Source organism: Phodopus roborovskii, unplaced genomic scaffold (assembly GCF_943737965.1).
Source record: "Phodopus roborovskii unplaced genomic scaffold, PHOROB, whole genome shotgun sequence".
Classification (NCBI taxonomy): domain Eukaryota; kingdom Metazoa; phylum Chordata; class Mammalia; order Rodentia; family Cricetidae; genus Phodopus; species Phodopus roborovskii.
The window spans coordinates 419,364-442,299 of NW_026125956.1; positions in this window are offsets into that span (position 1 = coordinate 419,364).

The window sequence follows — 22,936 nt, forward strand, 5'->3', positions numbered from 1 at the left end:
ACAATTCAAAGTTGGAACTACAAATAAAGACCTACAGTTCTTACTCCCCTATTCCTCATCACTGTGATACTGAACAAAAAAGACTCAGCTTCACTGATACCACATATCAAATATATCTAACAGATATCTACATGGTCCAGTCGGCAACTCATAGATGCGTCTATGAAATATGCCACACTCTGGAACATAAATCTTAACAAACACAGAATAATTGAGATCATTCAATGTGTTATATCAATACACATAATGCAATAAACCTTAAAGTAGACAGTAAACAAATTTCTAGTATATGAACAAACTAATGAAAATTAAACAATTCATTGTTGAATGATGAATGGGTCAATTAAGAAATCACTAGAGAAGTGAAAACATTCCTGCAATTAAATGAAAATGAAAACATGAAAGAACAAAACATCCGGGAGTCATTAACAGCAGCCCTATGAGGGAAATTTACAGTTTTAAGTACCTACAATAAAAAAAATCAGAAAGAGCACAAATAAATGACTTAATAATGAAACTCAAAAAATTCAAAAAACAAGAACAACCTAAAGTTAAATATAGTAGATAGCAAGAAATAATAAAAATTAGAACAAAAAATTGTGAAATAGAAAAAAATAAACCAATACAAAGAAGATAAGCAGCATCCACTGGCTTTTGTCCCAAATAACCACAAAATAACTAACTAACTAACTAACTAACTAACTAACTAACTAACTAACTAACTAAATAAATAAATAAAAGACCGCCAATGCCATGAGTTGTTTCCTTCCAAAGAAGCTATTTTCTTGGGGTAGGCATATGTGCTTCCTGTGTTTCTAATTGGTCTGGATGTCTATTTACACCCTTTCATAGAGGGGTGGGATTGGTCAAGAAGGTCTTCTCTTGAATATTCATCTACTCCCTAGTTCATACTGTATGTAACACTCTCTTATTTGTATGTGGTATTGGGAGAGGATAGAGTATAAGGGTCAGGGGAGACAAGGGAAGAGGCACTACATCTATCCACCTACATGGAATTGCTCATCCCTGGTAGGTTAGGCCTGTTGTATTAAGAGCGCTCCATAAGGAAGTCCAATTAACTCAATGGTTACCCAGAGTGAATTTTTATGAAAAATGTACCTTGGTTGTCATTGTGAAGAATGGATAAACATTTCTCATGTTTCCACTTGAGATGGAATTTCAGCACCAATTGGCACAGTTGGAGGGACTTTAGTATATATGTGCTGCTTTAGTATATATGGCCAATGAATCAAACAAATGAAGCAAAGCTTCCTGGGATATTATTGCAGACTAAATTTTGACCTGGTGGTTTCTCCACATAGGACTTGCTATTGGTAGTTCCTGAGGTATGTACAGTGCAGAATTTTGAATTATTTAGCTAAGTAAGGTATAGCCATCAGGTCCAATGCTATAGGTGGGAGAAATGCCAAAATGTCCATGCTATTCCATATGATATAAAGTGGGGTGCTTGCCTCATGGCAGGCATTATGAGTATGCTACAATAATTGCAAAAGGCCTAGAGTAGACAGTTCAAGTACTAGGAATAATACATCAGGGGTGGGGGTTCAAAGAGAAGCTACAGAGGTACCCTGGCTGTTGCTATGGGTAATAAGTTTCTCTGAGGTTGTGATGGTGGACTAAAAATAGATTATAGGTAGGTATAAGGGATAAATTTGAAATAAAAAGAGAGTATGAGATTGGTAGCTTATGATTTAGTATGTAAAATGGGTGAAAGTTATAGGGAAGTGGATGCATTGTCCTACCATATTTTGTACCTAGGAGAATAAAATGGAAAAATTATCCAGATTAACCCAATAACAGGAAACCCTTCCAAGAGCCTCAAAACATGGGGATTCTGAGAGGAATCAGGCAACAATGAAGCAGGAAGTTAATTAAAATATCCCTTATGCTCCTTGGGTTCTATCTTTAAAACAAAAAAAGGGAAAAAAATCTATGTTTTGGCATACTGATGGAGGAATTAACAAGGGTCCAGTGCAGAAGACCATGCTAATCAGAGAATATTAAGATTCAGAACTGTGAATCATGGAAAGGCTTTCAAACAAGCAAAAAAGGAACCCCTCAGCATCTGGCTTGTGATGCTGTGGCACATGGGCATATATGGCATCAGTCTGAGTATTAAAGAAGTGAAAAGCTGAGAAATATAACCACCCATCTTTTTAGGTTAATGCTTTACAAGTTAAGGTAATATGAGAGTAAGTAATTTATAATGGATTGGAGCATAGCAGGCCATCAAGGATACCTGTTTATATCCAGCTACTTTCCCTATGAAGCATAGGAAAACAACAGGCAGGCTTTGCTTACAAAAACAAAACAATACAAAGAAAAACTAGATATTCACAAAGTGGTGTTCGATGTCCAGTTCCTAAGTCCAGACTGGACTGTATGTACAGAAGAACTAAGAAATAAACTGACTCAGCAATGACCAGGAGGTTGGATTCGAGTTCTCTTGGCAGGGCTGAGCTCCAAGGTTGTGTGTGTGGGAGGCTTTGGACCATCTCAGGGTTTTAGACCTTCAAGTAAACCCAGTTCATATGTTGTAGAAGTAAAAAGTAATTGAGATGGGAGGGGTTCTGGCAAAAGGGCTAATTATCAAATGAATGTCTCATATCAATGCATGGGCTATCAAGTATTGATCAAGGGAGCCAAGAGACAATGAATATAACTGGTTTCTATTAAGCTAGATGGTAATATATATTATTGATGAAGACATTACATTCCTTGATTACATGATATAGATAACTGAGTTTTGTAATGACAAGGAAATTCTCTTTGATTACTAACTTTCATAGTTTTGGAAAGTTCTGTACAGAATTCTGGGAGAAAGAAGACACTGATGGTCTTATCTAATACAGATTCATACATCCTGCAATATTTACCTTACATTTAATATATTCTTTCAATAATGGTATAACTATTATATGGGATAATTATTTACTAATATAATTTGTGTCATGTTTAATCATATGGAATTTCATGGCTAGCATGTAATCCTGGTAAAAAGTGTGGCATAGTATAGTAGTTAGCAACTTTCCTGATACTGTGACCCTTGAATACAGTTCTGGTAACCCCCTACCATAAAATTATTTTAGTTGATATGTAATTTAGCTATTCTTATGAATCACAATGTAAACATATTTCTTTTTGTTATAGAGGTTTGTTTAAGGGGCCATAACTTACATGATGAGAACCACTGAATAAGTGGTGATATAGCCTAGTGTAGAATATTTTGTTGCTTTACTAACTGGCCATCTACTAAAGTTTCCTTCTCAATATTTATATTTATTCCTATAGACTTGGTTGCTACCAGCCTTTGTTAGAGAAGTTTCTTTTCACATCTGGCAGCAGTCAATGGAGAGATGCATAACCTGTCAGTATGCTGAGAAGGCACTGAGTGTTCAGTCTTAAATTTGACATCTTTGTCAACACTTCAGTTCCCCCAAGACTTCAAGAAAGTGGTGGAATTTTTGATCAAAATTATGTAAGCAACAAAGTATGTCTAGGAGTGTGAAAATATTGTCTTTATGATATGACATGGCTATTTCACTCATGCATTCTCACCTGTTGTGGTACCTGCAGAATACCTGCTCATGATAAAGCAAGCCAAAATTCCAGCAAAAATGGGAAGGTACTCTCCAAACACCATCACTTACTCATGAAATGTAATGGGATTGCTACCATTCTTTGATCATCACCACAGCATCATTTCTTATGTTCAAATAGATGGCTCTATACCAATGTATTTATGGGCTTCACTAATTGGAATTAGAGGAGAGAGAGAGAGAGAGAGAGAGAGAATTTAGAATTTAGGAAGTTATGGGCTGGATATAAGGAAAATTAGAGATAAAGATTAAAAATACCATTGGAAAACAATGAGAGGTGGTGGAGTTCTTGCCTTTTAGCTTAGCTTAAAGGAAATTAATATTTTCTTTACTTCAACGTGTGCTATAAACTTTATTTCATAAAAGTGTGATTCTTCTATAAAATCAAAGAATTTTTAGTGCAATGATACTGAGCTTTACTAAATGCTTTTCAAGAATCAGTTGAAATAATATGAATTGTAAAATGTATGCTATTTACATCTTGTTTTATACTTATTGTTTGTATATATTGAATCAATTGTAAATTTTGAGAATGAAACCAACTTAATATTTTGATGTAGTTTTGAATTTGACTTGTTATTGTTTTTGAACATTTAATATTCTTAATTTGAGTAGAAATTTCATGCATGTGTACAGTGCCCTTATATCATTTCATATCTGTCATTCCCTTGACAACTCTTTCTTTCTCCCATTCCCTCTAAGTTTCATGTGTGTATGTGTCGTGTGTGTGTGTGTGTGTGTGTGTTGTGTGTGTGTGTCTGTGTCTGTGTCTGTGTGTAACATACTGAGTTCATTTGGTATTCCTTGCTTATACATGTGTTTAATGTTGGGATTTGATCATTGAGATAATTACTTAAAATATTGATTCATCTTATCTCAACATTTATTGATTGCACATAGCTTTTCATTTAGGCTTGAGACAAAGTGACATTATCCACACTGTCATGTCAAGTGGTGCTATTATTTTAGATGTCTTATTTAGAAAGCAATAATGTTGAGACTTTATGGGTAGGTCTTCCTTGCCATGTTTAGAAGACACTATACCAAAGCAAGTATTCTGATTCTATGGATCTTTCCATCTTTCTACCATTTTTTATATAGTTCCATAAGCCTTAGGTTTTAGGATTGTGTTGTATATTTACCAACTGAAGCTGAGAAACCCATATACTTAATCTCTGTGTTTTAAATAATCTTGGCTTTCTATAATGGTGCAAGAAGAGCCATTTTGATAAATGATAAAAGATACACGTATCTGTGGGTATAAGTGTTCAGAATGCAGTTATACAATACCATCATTTAGGAAAATAGTAGTAATTACTTCTGTTGATACTATGGCATCTCTAACAACTGACATTTGTCTGGGTTTACAGTGCCAGTCCTCAGTTTCCTCATCCTTAGTGGACCTTGAATTCAATTAGACAGTTGTTGCTGATTCCTAAAATACAATTACCATTATTGAACCATTTGGGAATAAATTCCCAGGCCAATGATTTTTGTAGTTCACAGGCTTCATAGCTGGGTACGACTAGTGATACTTTTCTATCTTGGCAACTCACATAACACTTTCTTATACAAGAGCTGGAGCTCAGGAGGGAGGCTTGGAGATTAGTTTTATCTGGGTTCTTCCAAAATCCTGTGTCAGAATTATATGGTGTCTTTAGAAATAGGGCATGTTTTCAAGTACTGAGAGACAACCAAGTACAATCAAAATTTGTTTTGAGCATCTTTTGGATCCACCTATGCAACAATGAAATGGGACATTTCCTTTTTCTAGAATTGGGTTATTTCTTATAAAGTCTGCTACCCCTAGGAGAAGCAGCATATTAATCCAAAAAAATTAAATCACACATTGGTTTGTTACTGTGACACTATTGAACATGCATAGCTGAAAGGCAGGTCATCATTGTGACACGATATATCTAGTTGGGGCTCTACATCCCCTGTTATTTGGTGATTCTGCTTAAATATATTTCATATATGTGTATGTATATGTATTTGTGAAATTTCTTTATTTTTCATTTATTTACTTTTTCTTATTTTACATACATATCCCAGTTCCCTCCCTCTTTGTTCTCCCTCCCTTTCTATTGGCCACCCCACTTCACAGGGAGGGTGATGTCATCCAGGAGGGGTCAACAAAATCTGTCATTTGGAGTAGGGACTAGGCCATCCCTCCTACCTCTAGGTTAAGGTAGTATCCCTCCTTTTGTGCAATCCCTCAAATGGTTCTTAGTTTTTAGCTGACTCTCCCCACAGTCCTTCTGTCACCACCAACTTCCCTTCATAGGGAAATAAGTCTCCCACCCCTAGTGCCTTGATCTATACATGATCTCAGTGGTTATATGAATTATAGTCTGCTTATTAAATATTTCATAGCTAACGTCCACATATAAGCTAATATATACCATATTTGCCTTTGTGGAACTGCATAAACTCACTCAGTATGTTTTTCTGTAACTCCATTCATTTATCTGAGATTAAGAACTGAAATTAATAAAATAAAAGCAAAAAATAATACAAAGAATCAAGGAAAGAGTTGGTTCTTTGAAAAACTCAATAAAAATTAATAAAGTGTTATCCAACTTTACTACATGGCAGAGAAAGAATATCTGAATTAGTAAAATTGCTTTCATTTTGTTATGTGACGTATATCCAGAAATTTACAGAATTCTATTTTTGATTTGTTACTAGTTAGTTTTCCAAAAATTCTCTTGTGATTCATTATATTTCTATGGTATTAACTATAATGTCTCATTTTTATTTTCAATTTTATTTATTTGGATCCTGTTTTCTTCTCCCCATTCCTCCTCTTTATTCTATAGTTTATTATAGCAAAAAGTTTATCATTCTTTTGGCATAAATCAGCATTCCTAAAAGTACAGAGGTAAAATTCTCTGGATGCTTGATTATATAATATTAGTATTTGAGGTAGATGATCCTAGTGGAGCTATGAGATTTGCTTCTTTCTGGTATGTAAGTATCATCAATAGCAATACTACATGATACATCAATTTTTCAACATGAAAATAGTTTAAATCTATTCCAGGAACTATGTTGTGTGCCATGGACAGTGTTAAGCAAGGCATGCATATACCCAAAGAAGTCATTGTCAAATAGGTTAAATAAAAAAGGAACCAGTAACTTATATATTTTATGAAAGACTTCTATTAGAGATGAGCATAGGAATCTATGTACTCTTGCAATGTCATTCCTCAGTTTTTACCCTATGTCTTGAACATTTCCAAAAATTGAAAAGTTATCACCTTCCTAGAAAAGAACATCTATGTTAGTTAATTGTTCATGCTTTTGATAAAATACATAGGAAGGAGCAAACTTATGGGATAAGGAGTTTGTATTGCAGTTTGTATTAACAAGACATTTGGGCAGCAAAATCATGGAAACAAAAGTTTAAGGTATCTGGTCCTAGTGCTCCTGCACTCAGGAAGCAGAATGAAGAATACTCATTCTCGACTTTTTTTTTCTTTCTTCTTTATATAGTCCATGGAATGATGCTGTATTTTAGAGAGACTCTTCCCATCCCATTAACCTAATAAAGGTAATTTTTCCACAGGCATCGTCAGAGCAGTGTCAGGAATATAGATGTTCCCAAATGATTGTTTTATAGGTGATTCTAGACACTATCAACTTGACAAACAACACTAATTTTCATACTTTATTTAACATGTTCTAAATTGAAAAACTAAAGTCAAAAATTCCTGGCATGTATTGACATAGTAGAATTCAAAGAAAGGAAGATAGAAGTGCAGTGTAGTTTAAAAAATTCTCTGAAAGTTCAAAGTCAAAAGAAAGGTTAAATACAATAGGAAACATCCACTCAAGAAATTACTATGCTTATTTTTGAAAAGAAGGAAAGAGAAAGTCCTACACTACACTTACATGTTCTAAGGTACTGCCTAAGTATTCTTCCAACACTGTAACCACTTCAGATTCTAAATTGAGGTCTTTGACTCTGTAGATGACAGAGTGTATACATGTAGAGAGGGTGAGGAAATGGATAAATGGAACTAAGTATGTTTGAAAAAATGGAAATATTATTTTATATTTATTTAAAATATAAATGTGATATATGTAAATTTCTGCATAAACACACATAGAGACCCAAGATTCATGAAATATTTAATGACTATCCCAACACCAGACATGGGAAACATTCTTTTTGTTGTTGGTTGGGGAAGTTGAAGAACTTCACAAAGAAATATAAGCAATTGCTATTTTCCTTGGTTGCCTTTCATAGCTTGAAAGTAAGACAATATTACTGAAGATCAAATATGTCTGATACAGAAACTGTAGGAAATGGGCTAGAAATATCATAGATGCCTCCTCCATAATATCTACATGTGCAAGCTCTCAAGGTAGGAAAATAATTAATAGACCTACCAAGTTATAAATTCTACGAAGCACATCAATGACCCACAATAATGGCACTTATATTTTGATATAATCAAAAACCTTCTAATTGGACATAAGAACCACTCACAAGAAAAAATTTAAATTTATTAACATTTTATTGCCACTGCTCTCATAACATTTACAAATTTAACAAATGTTCCACAACTTCATTTAATTTTTTAATGTTAAAATATCAAACAGAAATTAACTTAGCAATCCTTTCAAGTTGAAACATTAGCAATGAGTCTTTGTTAGGATAGTCTAAGTATACTCTGAAATTTCACCCAAAAGTGCACTTATTCAGTTTATATTTCAAAATCTTGCCAATTGAAAGTCTTATAAAATATATTTTAGCTGTTCAGTTAAAATTAAGATGAGTTCTCTCTTATTTACAAGCTTAAAATTATATCATAAAATATAACTGAAACATCGTCAAATGTATTAAAAATGCATGAGCCCAAGATAGCTTTTAATGACCTGGTCTTTCTGCACTTGGTCCTTCAAACTGATTCATATTATTTTCTAAAATTTTTGTTTGAATTAAATTTCAGTGTTGTATGTTTTTAGAATTTCTCTATCAAATTATTTCTTATTAACAATACCAATCACTTGCCAGAAGCTAGGCTTCAAAGGGATATTCTTGGATTAGGCTACACCAAAGGACAGTGCCCAGATTCTTGTTCCCAGGTTTTTGATGCCACAAAACATCTGGCCTGAAACAGAATGTCTGTAGGCATGCAGTTTTCTCATGTTAACTCTCTCTAAGATTAAAAGATCACTAAAGGAAAGTGCCTTCAAGGAGCAACCAGCTTAGTGAGAGCACAATTTTGGTATTATATGTAAAGGTTTCTTAAATGAGTTCCAAGAAGTGTCTTACATTCCAGAAAAGAAAAAAAAAAAAAGAGAAAAGAAGTTAGAATAATTTGGTTATTTGAGCCTTCCTATACTCAGCAAAAGAATAATACCTAGTGATTATATATATATATATATATATATATATATATATATATATATATATATATATTGAGTTCTGGGCCCTATCTTTAAAGAATCCAGAGACTAAATTGAATGGGTACATAGATAACAAATAACTGAATACATCAAGAAATTCCTTGAGATTTTTATAATTATATCCTTTGGTAGACCAAATTTTTAGAACCTAGAAAATAAAGCATCAACTGATGTAATATTTATAAGGATCTTACTATATAACAAAACCCCACAAATATCCAACCAATCATAAGTACAATGCTGGGAATACTACAATACACAAACTTAAATTATGCTACAGAGACACCGTGATAAAGACAACCTCTTAACTGGTATGACAATAGACGGACAGACCAATGGAATAGAACTAAAGACCAGGACATAAAATGACAAGTTTATACCAACATAATATTTGATGTAGTTTCTGAAAACATACTTTGAGAAAAAGATACAATTCATCTCTAAAGAAAAGTTAAATGACAAATATTGCTGCAAAATGGATAGATATATAATATACTCCAATAAACCAGGTCACATGTTGTTATTTTTCTCAGAAAGAAAACAAAAACAACAATGTTTGTTTCCATCATTTGTGGAATTTAGACTGTGTTAGGAAAAGTGCGATGATTTTAGCCTAGTCTGTGTTAAATAGTTAGTTCTAGGACAGTCATAACTTCATAGTAAGAATATGTGTTCAAGATACCAAAAGAATAACTTTTTCTTCATTTTTTCTAGACAGGGTTTCTCTGTAGCTTTGGAGCTTGTCCTGGAACTCACTCTGTAAACAAGGCTGGCCTCCTTAGTACTGGGATTAAAGCTGTGCACCACAACTGTTGGCTTAGCTTTTAAAGTCTATACTCATAAACAAAAATAGAAGAATAATTTATAAAAAGAAATTAATTAAACAACTATTAAAAATTAAAGTCAAACATGAAGAATTTTCACACCTATATGATCTGTATTGATTTTTATTAATCTTATCATTGATATGACAAAAGCAACTTAGAAAAGAACAATTCCCTTAAGTTCATTATTTAAGGATAGAGTACTTAATGCAGGAAAGATACTGTTAAAAGAACTCTACGTTATATCAGTAGCATGAGAAACAAGCCAGATTCTATCCACAATCAGAAAGCAGGGTGAGGGATGTTGATACTTCATACAATGTCATGAACTACATCCTATGGAATGGCACCATCTATGTTCAAGATAGGTTGTCTTATCTCAGTTAAGCCTTCTGAAAATTCTACTCCCAACAAATCCCTAACACAAAATATCCAAGAAATAGGGGACACTGTGAAAAGGCCAAACATAACAATAATAGGTATAGAAGAAAGTAAAGAATCCCTTCTCAAAGGTGCCGAATGCTTATTCAACAAAATCATAGAAGAAAACTTTCCCAAACTAAAGAATGGCATGCCCATGAAAGTGCAAGAAGCTTACAGAACACCAAATAGAATGGATCACAAAAAAGTCCCCTCCAACATAATAATCAAAACACCAAACATATAGAATAAGGAAAGAATATTAAGAGCAGTAAAGGAAAATGGACAAGTAACATATAAAGGCAAACCTATCAGAATTATATCTGACTTCTCCACGGAAACTCCGAAGACCAGAAGGTCCTGGATAGATATTCTACCAATACTAAGAGACCACAGATGCCAGTGCAGACTACTATAACCAGCAAATATTTCAATCACCATAGATGGAGAAACCAAGATACACCATGACAAAAGAGATTTTAACAATGCATATCAACTCATCCAACCCTATAGAACATAAGCAATAAATAATCCCACTTTACCAATGGCCAAAAGGAAGGGGGGAAATCCACACATGAAATCACCCCTACCAAAAAGTTCAAAATAAATAAGAATTAACAATCAATGGTCATTAATGTTCCTCAATATTAATCATCTTAACTGCGTTATAAAAAGACACAGGCAAACAGAATAGATACAAAGACATTATACATCCTTCTGATGCATACAAAACACTTATCTCAACTTCCAAGACAAAGGGTACCTTGGAGTTAAGGGTTGGGAAAAGATTTTTTTCAAACAAATGGACCCAAGAAACAAGCTGGTACAGCAATCCTAATATGTAACAAATTAGACTTTAAACTAAAATAAATCAAAAGAGGTGAATAAGGTCATTTCTTATTCGTGAAAGAAGAAATCTATCGAGATGAAGTCTCAGTTTTGAACATCTATGCCCCAAATGCAAAAGCACCCACATTCGTAAAAGAAATATTACTAAAATTCAAATATCACACAAACCTCAAACACTTATAGTGGGAGATTTCAACACCCAACTCTCAACACTACAAGAGGACCACCAGACAGAAACTTAACAAAGGAACTAACAGAAATTATGACCCAATTGGGTTAAATAGACAATTATAAAACATGCCATCCAAACCCAAAAGAACATGCATGCCTTCTTCTCAATGCCACATGGATTCTTCTTTAAAATCGACCACATACTCAGCAATATAGCAAACTTCAATAGTTACAAATAATTGGAATAACCTCCTGTATCTCATCAGACCACCATGCTTTAAAGTTAGAATTAAACAAAAACACTAATTGCAGAAACCCTATAAATTCATGGAAACCGAACAATGTGCAATTGTACCACTCCTGGTTCACGGAAGAAATAAAAAAATTAAAGAAGATTTCATGGGATTCAATGAGAATGAAGACACAACAAACACAAACTTATGGGACACTTTGAAAATGGTGCTGAGAGCAAAGTTCTTAGCCAGAAGTACCCACATGAAGAAACTGGAAAATAGTCACACTAGAGAATTAACAGCACCACAGAAATCTCAGGAAGAAAAAGAAGCAAAATCACCCCGGAGGAGTGGATGCTAGGAAAGAAAAACTTGAGGGCTGAAATCAATAATGTAGAAACTAGGAAAACAATACAAAAATCAATGTAACAAAGTGTTGGTTCTTCGAGACAATTGACAAGGTAGATAAACCAATATCCAAACTAACCAAAACTCAGACAGACAACATGCAAATTAATACAATAATAAAAGAAGAGGGGTCAAAACAAAGGACAAAGAGGGAATCCAGAGAATTTGGGGGTCATAATTTGGAAACCTTTACTCCATAGAATTCAAAAATTAAAATAAAATGGACAATATTCTGGATAGATATCACTAACCAAATTTAAATGAAGAACAGATAAGCAATCTAAATAGACTTATTACCCCTAATGACATAGAAGCAGTAATCAAAAATTTCCCAAACAAAAAGAGTCTAGACCCAGATGGGTACAGTGCAGATTTCTACCAGAAATTCATAAACAGCTACCACCAATACTCCTCAATGTGTTCTACACAATAGAATCAGAAGGACCATTGCCAAACTCATTTAGGAGGCTACAATAACCTTGGTACACAAGCCACACAAACACACCACAAAGAAAGAGAATTACAGACTAATATCCCTCATGAACATTGATGCAAAGATATTCAATAAAATTCTGGAAAATCTAATCCAAGAACACCTCAGAGAAATCATCCACCAGGATCAAGTATGCTTTATCCCAGGGAATCAGGGTTTATTCAACATACAAAAATCCATCAATGTAATCCACACCATAAACCAACTAAAGGAGAAAAATCACATGATCATTTCACTAGATGCTGAAAAATCCTTAGACAAAATCCAACACCCCTTCATCATAAAGGTCTTGGAGAGATCTAGGATAACAGAAACATATATAAACATAATAAAAGCAATATATAGCAAACCAATAGCCAACATCAATCTAAATGTAGAGAAACTCAATGTGATTCCTCTAAAATCAGGAAGAAGACAAGGGGTTCAAGTATTTCCATATCTCCTTAATTTGTACCTGAAGTTCTAGCTAGAGCAACAAGAAAATAAACGGAGATCAAGGGGATACAAATTGGAAATGAAGAAATCAAACTTTCACTATTTTCAGATGGTATCATAGTTTACATAAGTGACCTGAAAAGCTACCAGGGAACTCCTACAGCTGATAAACACCTTCAACAAAGTGGTAGGATACAAGATAAATTTACAAAAATAAGTAGCCCTAGTATATACACATGATAAAGTGGCTGAGGAAGAAATCAGTGAAAAACCACTCTTTATAATTGTCACAAACAACATAAACTATCTTGGGGGAAATGCTTGCCAAAAACTAGAAAGACATACATAATAAGAACTTTGAGTCTTTAAAGAAAGGCATTAACGAAGATACCAGAAAATTGAAAGATCTCCCATGCTCTTGGATTGGTATGATCAACACAGCAAAAATGGCAATCTTGCCAAAGCAATCAACAGATTCAATGCAATCCCCATTAAAATCCCAGAACAATTCTTCACAGATCTTGAAAGAGCAATACTCAACTTTATATGGAAAAACAAAAGACCCAGGATAGCACAAACAACCATGTAGAGTAAAGGAACTTATAGAGGCATCTTGATCTATTGAGACAAATACAAATCCCTGATATTAACCTACACACCTATGAACATCTGATTTTTGACAAAGAAGCTAAAATTATACTTGGAACAAAGAAAGCATCTTCATCAAATGTTGATGACTTAACTGGATACTGGCATATAAATAGTACCATATTTATCACCATGCACAAATCTTAAGTCCAAATGGATCAAAGTCCTCAACATAAATTAAGTCACATTGACCCTCTTAGGAGAAAAAGTTGAACAAATTGGTACAGGATATAACTTCCTGAACACAACACTAGTAACACAAACTCTGAAATCAACAATTCCAAAATGGGACCTCCAGAAATTGAAAAGCTTCTGTAAAGCAAAAGGCACAATCAAGAAGACAAAACAGAAGCCCACAGAATGGGAAAAGATATTCACCAACCCCACATCTGGCAGAGGGCTGATCCCCAAAATATACAAAGAACTCAACAATCAAATCACCAAAACACCAAACAATCCAATTAAAAATTGGGTACAGAACTAAATAGAAAATTCTCAATAGAGGAATCCATAATAGCTAAAAGACACTTATGAACATACCCAAAATCCTTAACCATCTGGTAAATGTAAATCAACACAACTCTGAGATGTTGTCTTGTAGCTATCAGAATGGCTAAAATAAAAAACACTAGTGACAGTTTACGATGGAGAGGATGTGGAGAAACGGCAACATTCTTCCACTGCTGATAGGAGTGCAAACTTGTACAGCAACTGTGGAAATCAGTATGGCAGCTCCTCAGGTAAATGGGAATCAATCTACCTCATGATCTAACAATTCTACTCTTAGGCATATACCCAAAGATTGCACATTCATACACAAGGACCTCTGTTCAACTATGTTCAAAAGCAGCATTTTTTTTGTAATAGTCAGAACCTGGAAGCAACCCAGATCCCCCTCAGCTGAAGAATAGATAAAGAAAATGTGCTACATTTACACAATATAGTATTACATAGCAGAAAAACAAACAAACAAACAAAAACAATGGAATCTTAAAATTCTCAGGCAAATGGTTAGACCTAAAAGAAACCATCCTGAGTGAAGTAACCCAGTCACAAAAACACTTATATGGTATGTACTCACTCATATATGGATATTAGATAGAGCCAAGGATTGTCCATCTACAACCCACACCTCCAGGGAAGTATCAAGGAGGCCCAAGAGCTACATATGTGGTCTCCTTGAGAATTAGAAAGTGACAAATCTCCTGAGCAATTTGCGAGCATGGGGGGGATAGAGGGAATTAGGAGAAAGAAAAGGAGAGAATAATAAGGGGAAAGGAATAGATAAGGGACCAGAAAGATTGAGTCAGGGGAAGAATAGAAGTGAACAAGAGAAGAGATCCCTTAATAGAGGGAGGCATTATAGATTTAGAGAGAAAATTGGCACTATGGAAATGTCCAGAGATATACAAGGATGGCCCAACCTAACAATCTTAGCAAGATTGGAGAGGCATCTTTAAATGCCCTTCCCTGATAATGAGATTAATGACTACCCTATATGCCATCACAGAGCATTCATCCAGTAGCTGATGGAAACAGGATCTGAGAATCACAGCTAAGCACTGAATCCAGTTGTAGAAAAAGAGAGGGATGAAAAGTAAAGTGGTTAAGACTATGCTAGGGAAACCCACAGAAACAGCTTACCTGAGCATGGGGGATATCATGGACTCCAGACTGACAGCCTGGAAACCAGCCCAGGACAGAACCAAGACCCCTGCATGTGGGCGACAGTTAGGAGGCCTGGGAAGTCTATGGGACTCCTGAAAATGGAACAGCATTTATACCTGTTGTACAAATGAACATTGGGGAATCACTCCCTACAGAGGGATACTCTCTCAGCTGAGACATAAGGGGGAAGTTCTAGGCCCTTTCCCAAAAGATGTGACAGACTTTCATGATCCCACATAGAAAGCATTCCCCTCCCTGGGAAGTGGATGGGTAATGGGATTGGGGTCAGTGGGGAACATGGGAGGATGGGAGGGAGAGGGACCTGGGATTGCTATATACAATAAGATTGTTTGTAATTTAAATTTAAAAAAAAAACTGAAAAAAAATGATCTTATCATCATGTTCCAGAGTGTAACCTGTAGCATTATCAACAGTGTGTAATGTCTGGGTATAGGGTTTTATGGAACCTCTGTGACAACAAATCCAGAAGAACTAGTATACCACCCAAACTTTCTATGTATGATCCTGAAGGCAAAAAGTAATCATGAGTCTCATCCAGCTTTGATCCCTGTAAGGTATAATATTGACTTCCCTGGTGAAATAATGGCACAAACCATGAATATAACCAACTTCTATCATTGTGATAAATGCTCATAATATTAAACTGACTCCTAATGTCTCATCGTTACACCCATAGATTATTGCATTCCCTTACCCTTATCAGAGAAGATACTGTTTGAAATACATGAGGAATAACAGAAATACAGTTGGCAAAGGTTCTGAGAGTTTGGTATCATTTAATGCTCAGTCCTGAAGAGGAAATTTTTATTACACCCCTTCATTATTAAGTAAAAAGCTTCGCAAAGAGTATAAGAGTCAGCTACTCTGTATGAATAGAGGATATCATGTCTTCTTGATACAGCAGAGCAGCTGCATGGTGGAATTCACAGCACTTTTTACAGCATGCAAAAGACCTTCGTCGGCTCAAGCCATTCAAAGTTCATCTTGGAGAAGGTATGTGAAAACAATTTCCAACACTAGCTGAGGAACTATTAGCAATAAATAGCTGCTAGAAAAGGAATAGTCCATTGCATTTGGTAAGTCACCACTATTTGTTGGAAGATCACATACCCAAGAATATGTGGACAGAAACAAAAACTGGATTTGATGATGATATAAAATTGAGTGAGTATAGGATGGGGCTGAATCTAGCAGTAGTTGTGGTGGATGGATTGTATACAATTCTCAAAGATCGAATAATTTTTTTGGATTTTTATTAATTATTTTTTCATTTATTTTATATACCTACAAAAATTTCCCTCCCTCCTTTTCTCTTCTTCCCTCCTACTGCCTCTCCTCTGCTTCTTGCCATCCATTCCCCTTCTCTTTCTGTTCAGAAAGGTACAGATCTTCTATGAGTGCCAACAAAGAGTGGTGTATCAAGTTGAAGTAGGTCTAGGTTCCTCTCTTTGTATTAAGGCTGGGCTAGGCAACACAAAAGCCAGCTCAAGAATTAGGGATACACTCTGATTCCATTGCTCAGAATCCCACAAATAGACCAAGACTACAATTGCTTCACATATATAGATGGCTTAGGTTGGTCCCATGCAGGTGTCATAGCTGTCAGTCTAGAGTTTGTGAGCTCCTATGAACCCAAGTTAGTTGTTTCTGTGGGTTCCCCTGTAATAGTTTTTACTCTCCTGCCTCATAAATCCTTCCTCCTCTTCAAAAAGGATTCCCAGAGCCTACCTCACATTTGGCTGTGGATCACTGCATTTGTTTCCATTAGTAACTAGATGAAGTCTCTCTGATGTCAATTAGGAAAATCACCAATCTGATTTCAGGAGATGTCCAGTTCAGGCACCTTCTCCAGTATTGCTAGGAGTCTTAGCTGTGGTCACTTTTGTGGATTCCTGGAGTTTCCCTGGCACCAGATTTCTCCCTGTCTCCAAAATGGCCTCCAAAACAAGATATCTCTTTGTTTACTTTCCCTCCATCCTGTCCCCAACTCACCCAACCCAATCCTTCATCTTTCTAGATCTAATACATTTAAAAAATTAGTTGAAGTAATAAGAGTGCTAGTTAAGGATTAGAAGATGTATGATGTAATAGATCATTTTCTGTGCACTTTTAAACCTGGGTATTTATATATTTTCCATTAAATATTCTTCATATGGCAAGGATAGATTGATAATATCTATCACATTTTGACACTTGTTCTTAGTGTCCCATGCTAAGGCAACCAGTTGCTTTTTGTAATTTTATTTACCTATCTGTGTTAATTTTTCATGTACATCTATAATTTCTATTTTCTTTCTAACAACTCTATCTCACATGCAAACATTCGTTTCATGCAACTGCTATGGTTCTCTTTCCAAATACAGCTATCTAGAGGCCTCCAAAACTTTTTCTCTAACCCTAGTTTCTCTATATCTTATTATTTGCTTTATGTCACTCCATCGTTACATGTACTAAACAAGCTATTTTTTGGAATATCTATTTATATAAAACCAAACAAAACATAAAAAGTTTATGTTTTACCTGTGATCATTTTATAGTCCAGTAAACAAAATAAGCACAAAAAATATTTAACTGTAATACAGTGTAACAGGACTTTAAGAAACACTTTCAAAGTCTTATGGAATCAAAGAAAACCAAGAAATTATTTTCAGAAAGGCAAGATATGACAATATTAATACTTTCAGCCAAGAGTATGGAGTAACTGTGTAACGTGTATGGGTTTTTCCGCCTGCGGCCTGGTCTTGTCCTGCCGCCGCGCCAGCCCCAAATAATACACAGAGACTCTGTATTAGATATTATACTGTTGGCCAGTTACTACTTTCTTATCGGCTAGCTCTATCTTAATTATTAACCCATTTCTGCTGATCTATGTATTTCTCTTACCGGGGAGCCGGCGGCATACTGCTTTCTTCTGACTCTCCATCTTGCTCCTCCTTCCTACTTCCTATTTCCTCCTTGTCTCCTAGTCCCTCCTATCTTCCTTTCCTATTGGCCAACAGTGCTTTATTATTAACCAGTATGAGAAACATATATACACAATGGCATCTCCCATCATCTCCTCTTTTCTGCCTAAAATAAAAAGAAGGGTTTTAACCTTAATATAGCAAAATATATCACATAACAGTTATCAAATAAGAATCACAGTTAACACTACTTAGTCCATTAACATTTAGCAAGATTTGAAGAAAATATTCCATCATCTATTCTATCTTTGTGAGTCTAAAGTCCTATATGTAACTTATCTTTAATCCTAAGGAAAACTATAACCATAACTATCTGTCTTCAACTCCCTCAAAGACCACAGAAGGATAGTATATAAACTCTAGAAATGACAGAGACATCTTTCCTTGTCAGTCACCTGAAGTTCTGACACCAGATATTGTGGTAAATAAGGATCAGGATAAACAAATAGGCCGAATAGATGTTTATTCAGGGAGAAATAACTTACAACCTAGACAGATGAACACCAGGAAATTCAACCCGATCCTCTCCTGTCCGAGTCATGCCAGAAAGAGAGCGCCTTCCTGGCCCCCTCTGACCTCCTTCCTCAGGTCACCTCCGCCCATCGCTCCACCCCCCAATGGGCGTGGTCAGTGCTACAGAAGGACTATCTCACTACATAACTGCAAAATGGAGTACTAGTTATCAGTGACACAATAGCAACTATGATGGAAGTACTTTTGTGATGAATAACCTAGAAGGAAGCAAGAGTTCATACTTGAAAACAACTGAAACTAAGTTTCAACCAATTGCATGACTTCCAACATTAGAGACTTTCCAAAGCAACTGAAAATTAAAGCAAAAAGGGATTTTGGCAAAAAGTAGGGACACAGATTCTTGAGAGAGAAAACAAACAAAACAAACAGAAGTGTCAAATAAGCTCCGAGTGACTCTGCTATGTAATCTGACATTACTCCATCTCCATGAAACGGAAAGGTGAGCCTGAAAGTACACTCTGTCCCCATGGATAGGTCATGTGAGGATCAGTTTCTGAAATCCCAAAGTATGTAAAATTGAATTCATAAAATCAATTTGAAATTCCAATAGTCAGAAATCTAACAACAGGTATTACAGTTAAATTTTTAAAATGGTGTGTTGAAAGTTATTAAGGGTAAATCCTTCAGCTACCTTTGAGAAACTTCAGTTCATGTTAGTGCACTTAAAGAAGCATTTGCTCTGTAGATAAATCATTGTTATATATCACCATACAAAAGCCTTTAAATGCACAAATTGATTTGGGATAGTGTTGTTTCTCATGTGGGCAACTTTAAATGTGATAAAATATGTAAAATTTTAGAGATGTAAACTACAATGACAGAGGGTATGTATTGAGAACTTTATTTCAAAGTTAAATACTCCCATATTTTCTTATTGGTCTGGAGAAATCAATAATGAAAATCCAGGAATGGTTTATTAACGAAATGTATTTAACAGGGTGCTTTTTATTGTTATGTTTTTAGATATAGGGTCTTTTTTTTTTGACTTTTGTCCTTGAACACATAATTACCTGTCTCAGCTTCCTTAGTGTTGGAGTTATCTACTTGTGCCTCTATTTATGACTTAGCAATGTCCCTGATAACACTAAGAAATACCACTTAAAAGAAAAAAATAAAATGAAAGTTAAAAGCATTATACCTAAAACTAAACAGAAGCACTCAAACTCCCCATTTTACTTTTACTATGATATAACATGTTACACATTGTTCTCATGTTGCTCATCTAACTATTATGCCCAAAGATGGGTATATATTAGCCCAGCAGTGGTAGTGCATTCCTTTAATTATAGCACTCAAGAGGCAGAGATAGGTGTATCTTTGTGAGTTTAAGGCAAACCTTGTCTGCAAAGTGTGTTCCAGAACAGCCAAGGCTATACAGAACAACCCTGTTTAGAAAAGCAACACAAATAGAAAGTCATGTATTAGCCAAATATGTTGGTCTGAATCTTGATTTTCCAGTTGAGCTGATAACAAAAACCTGAGTTAATAGAAAGACTGAAACAAATTAGTACCTTCATGAAAAATTATATGTTCAAAATATTAAGTATAATGTGCAGATATATAGAAGATGTATTTCAATCTATGTCTTGAATATATTATGTAAATCTCATTAATATTAACTGATTGTGAAATGAGTCCAAATTGAGTGCACCACAAATGTAAATATTTTTTCAAATATACAAAATATCGTTCATAAATAACTGCTTATTTAAATTAGAAACAAGCTTATTTTACATATACATCCTGTCCCTCCATCCTCCCTTCCTCCCTTGTTCCCCTGCCAACCCTCACCCCCTTTCTGCTCCCCAGGGAGGGTGAGGCCTTCCATGGGGAGACTTCAAAATCTGTCACATCATTTGGAGCAGGGCCAAGGACCTCCCTCATGTGTATAGGCTGAGTGAATATCCCTTTATCTGAAATTGGCCCCCAAAGTCCATTTGTACATTAGGGATAAATGCTGATCTACTACCGGAGGTCCCATAGACTGCTGAGACCTCCCAACAAACATCATATTCAGGGAATCTTGCTCGGTACTATGATGATTTCCCAGACTGGAGTTCATGTGCTTCCCCTTGTTCAGATTAGCAGTTTCTATAGGGTTCTCCAGCCTGGTCTTGACCTCTTTCCTCATCACTCCTTCCTGTCTGTAACTGCATTCCAAGTGTTTGGCTCAGTGTTTAGCTGTGAGTGTCTGCTTCTACTTCCATCAGCTATTAGATGAAGTCTCTAGGATGGCATATAAGGTAGTCATCAAACTATTGAGGAAGAGCATTAAGGTAGCCTCTCCATTATTGCTTAGATTGTTAGTTAGGGTCATCCTTGTAGATTCTGGACATTTACCTAGTACCAGATATATAATGTATATAATTATTTCTTTTTTCTTTGAGATTATAATTGTGTCAATTCCCTTTCCCTTTATTCTTTCTAAATCCTCCATTATACACCACCTTGATTTCTTTCAAAATTATGGCTTATTCATCAATTAATTTGCAACATGAACATATGCATATAAATATAGCTTCTGAAATACAACCTGCTCAATCTGTATAATGTTTCTTGTACATATGTTTTCATGAATGACAATTTGGTATTGGATAACCAATTAGAGTGCCCTTCCTTGGAGAAGACTATTTCTAGTTCCATCAATTTGCTTGTAAATTTTGTGTCATTGTTTTTAGAGCTGAGTAATACTCCACTGTGTAAATGTACCATATTTTCCTCATCCATTCTTCAGTTGAGGGACATAAAGACTGCTTCCAGGTTATGCCTATTACAAATAATATTACTATTAATATTATTGAGCAAGAGTCCTTGTGGTATGATTGAGAATACTTTGGGTATATGCCCATGATTGATATAGCTCAGTCTTGAGATAGATTGAGACTCAATTTTCTGAGAAAAGTCATACTGATTTCTAAAGTGGCCATAAAATTTGCACTCCCAGAAGCAGTGGAGGAGCTTTACCCTGACTCCCCATCTTCCCCAGCACAAGCTGTCCTCAGTATTTTTGATCTTAACCATCCTGACAGTTGTAAGAGTGGGTACCTCAGAGTCATTTTGATTTGCATTTCCCTGATGATTAAGGATGTTGAGCAATTCCTTAAATGTTTTCAAGCAATTTGAGAATCTTCTGTTGAAAATTCTCTGTTTTGATCTGTACCCTGTTTTAATTAGATTAATTATTATTTTGATTTGTAGTTTCCCTGGTGCTTTATATATTTTGGAGATCAGCCCTCTCTCAGATATTTAGTGAAGATTTTTTTCCCTTTCTATATACTGTCATTTTATTTACTGTGTCCTTTGTCCTACAGAAGTTTCTCAGTTTCAGGTGGTCTCATGTATTAATTGTTGTTCTCCGTGTCTGTGCTACTGGTGTTATATTTAGAAAGTGGTCTCCTGTGCCAATGCAATTGAGGCTATTTCCCATTTTCTCTTCTATGAGGTTCAATATAACTGGATTTATGTTGAGGTTCTTGATCCACTTGGACTTGCGTTTTGTGAATGGTGATATATATGAATCTATCTGCATTCTTCTACATGTTGGTAGCCAGTTATGCAAGTGCCATGTGTTAAAATGCTTTCCTCTTTCTATTGTATCTTTTTGGCTTCTCCTGAGTGAGGTAACCCAGTCGCAGAAAGACAAATGCAGTATGTATTCATATATAAGTGGATATTAGATGTAAAAAGATAACCAGACTACAATTCATTCACAGCTCCAGAAAATCTAAGTAAAAAGGAGAGCCTTAAGATTGACACATGGATATCCCTGGATATCTTGGCTGAAACATATGCTACTCTTTGAGCTTGGTTAATTTTTTTTCAATTTCTATGGTCCTTAGTTTGATAACATCTAGCAAAAGGCAAACATTTGTAATTATTCTGAAAATTCACCAAGAAAAGAAGGATATACACATACAGCTGTAACAGAAATTGTTTTGGTTTTACCAAATATATGCCCTTGAGACTCTACTAGATATTGAAGTTTCTATTTCTTCTAGTAGGATGCATTAGAAATTCACCAGTCCAGATATAAATAAACAGACAACACACACGCACACACACCCTTTGATGATATATATTATCATAATCTGTATCCTCATTTCTTCAGAGGTTTCCATGGAAACATCTATTTCATTGTTTCCCACAATTTCCTCCCACAAGTACTGAGAAATGAGTGTATGAAGATCTGGAGGGTGGAAAAATACAAATGACATCTACTGTGCTGAAT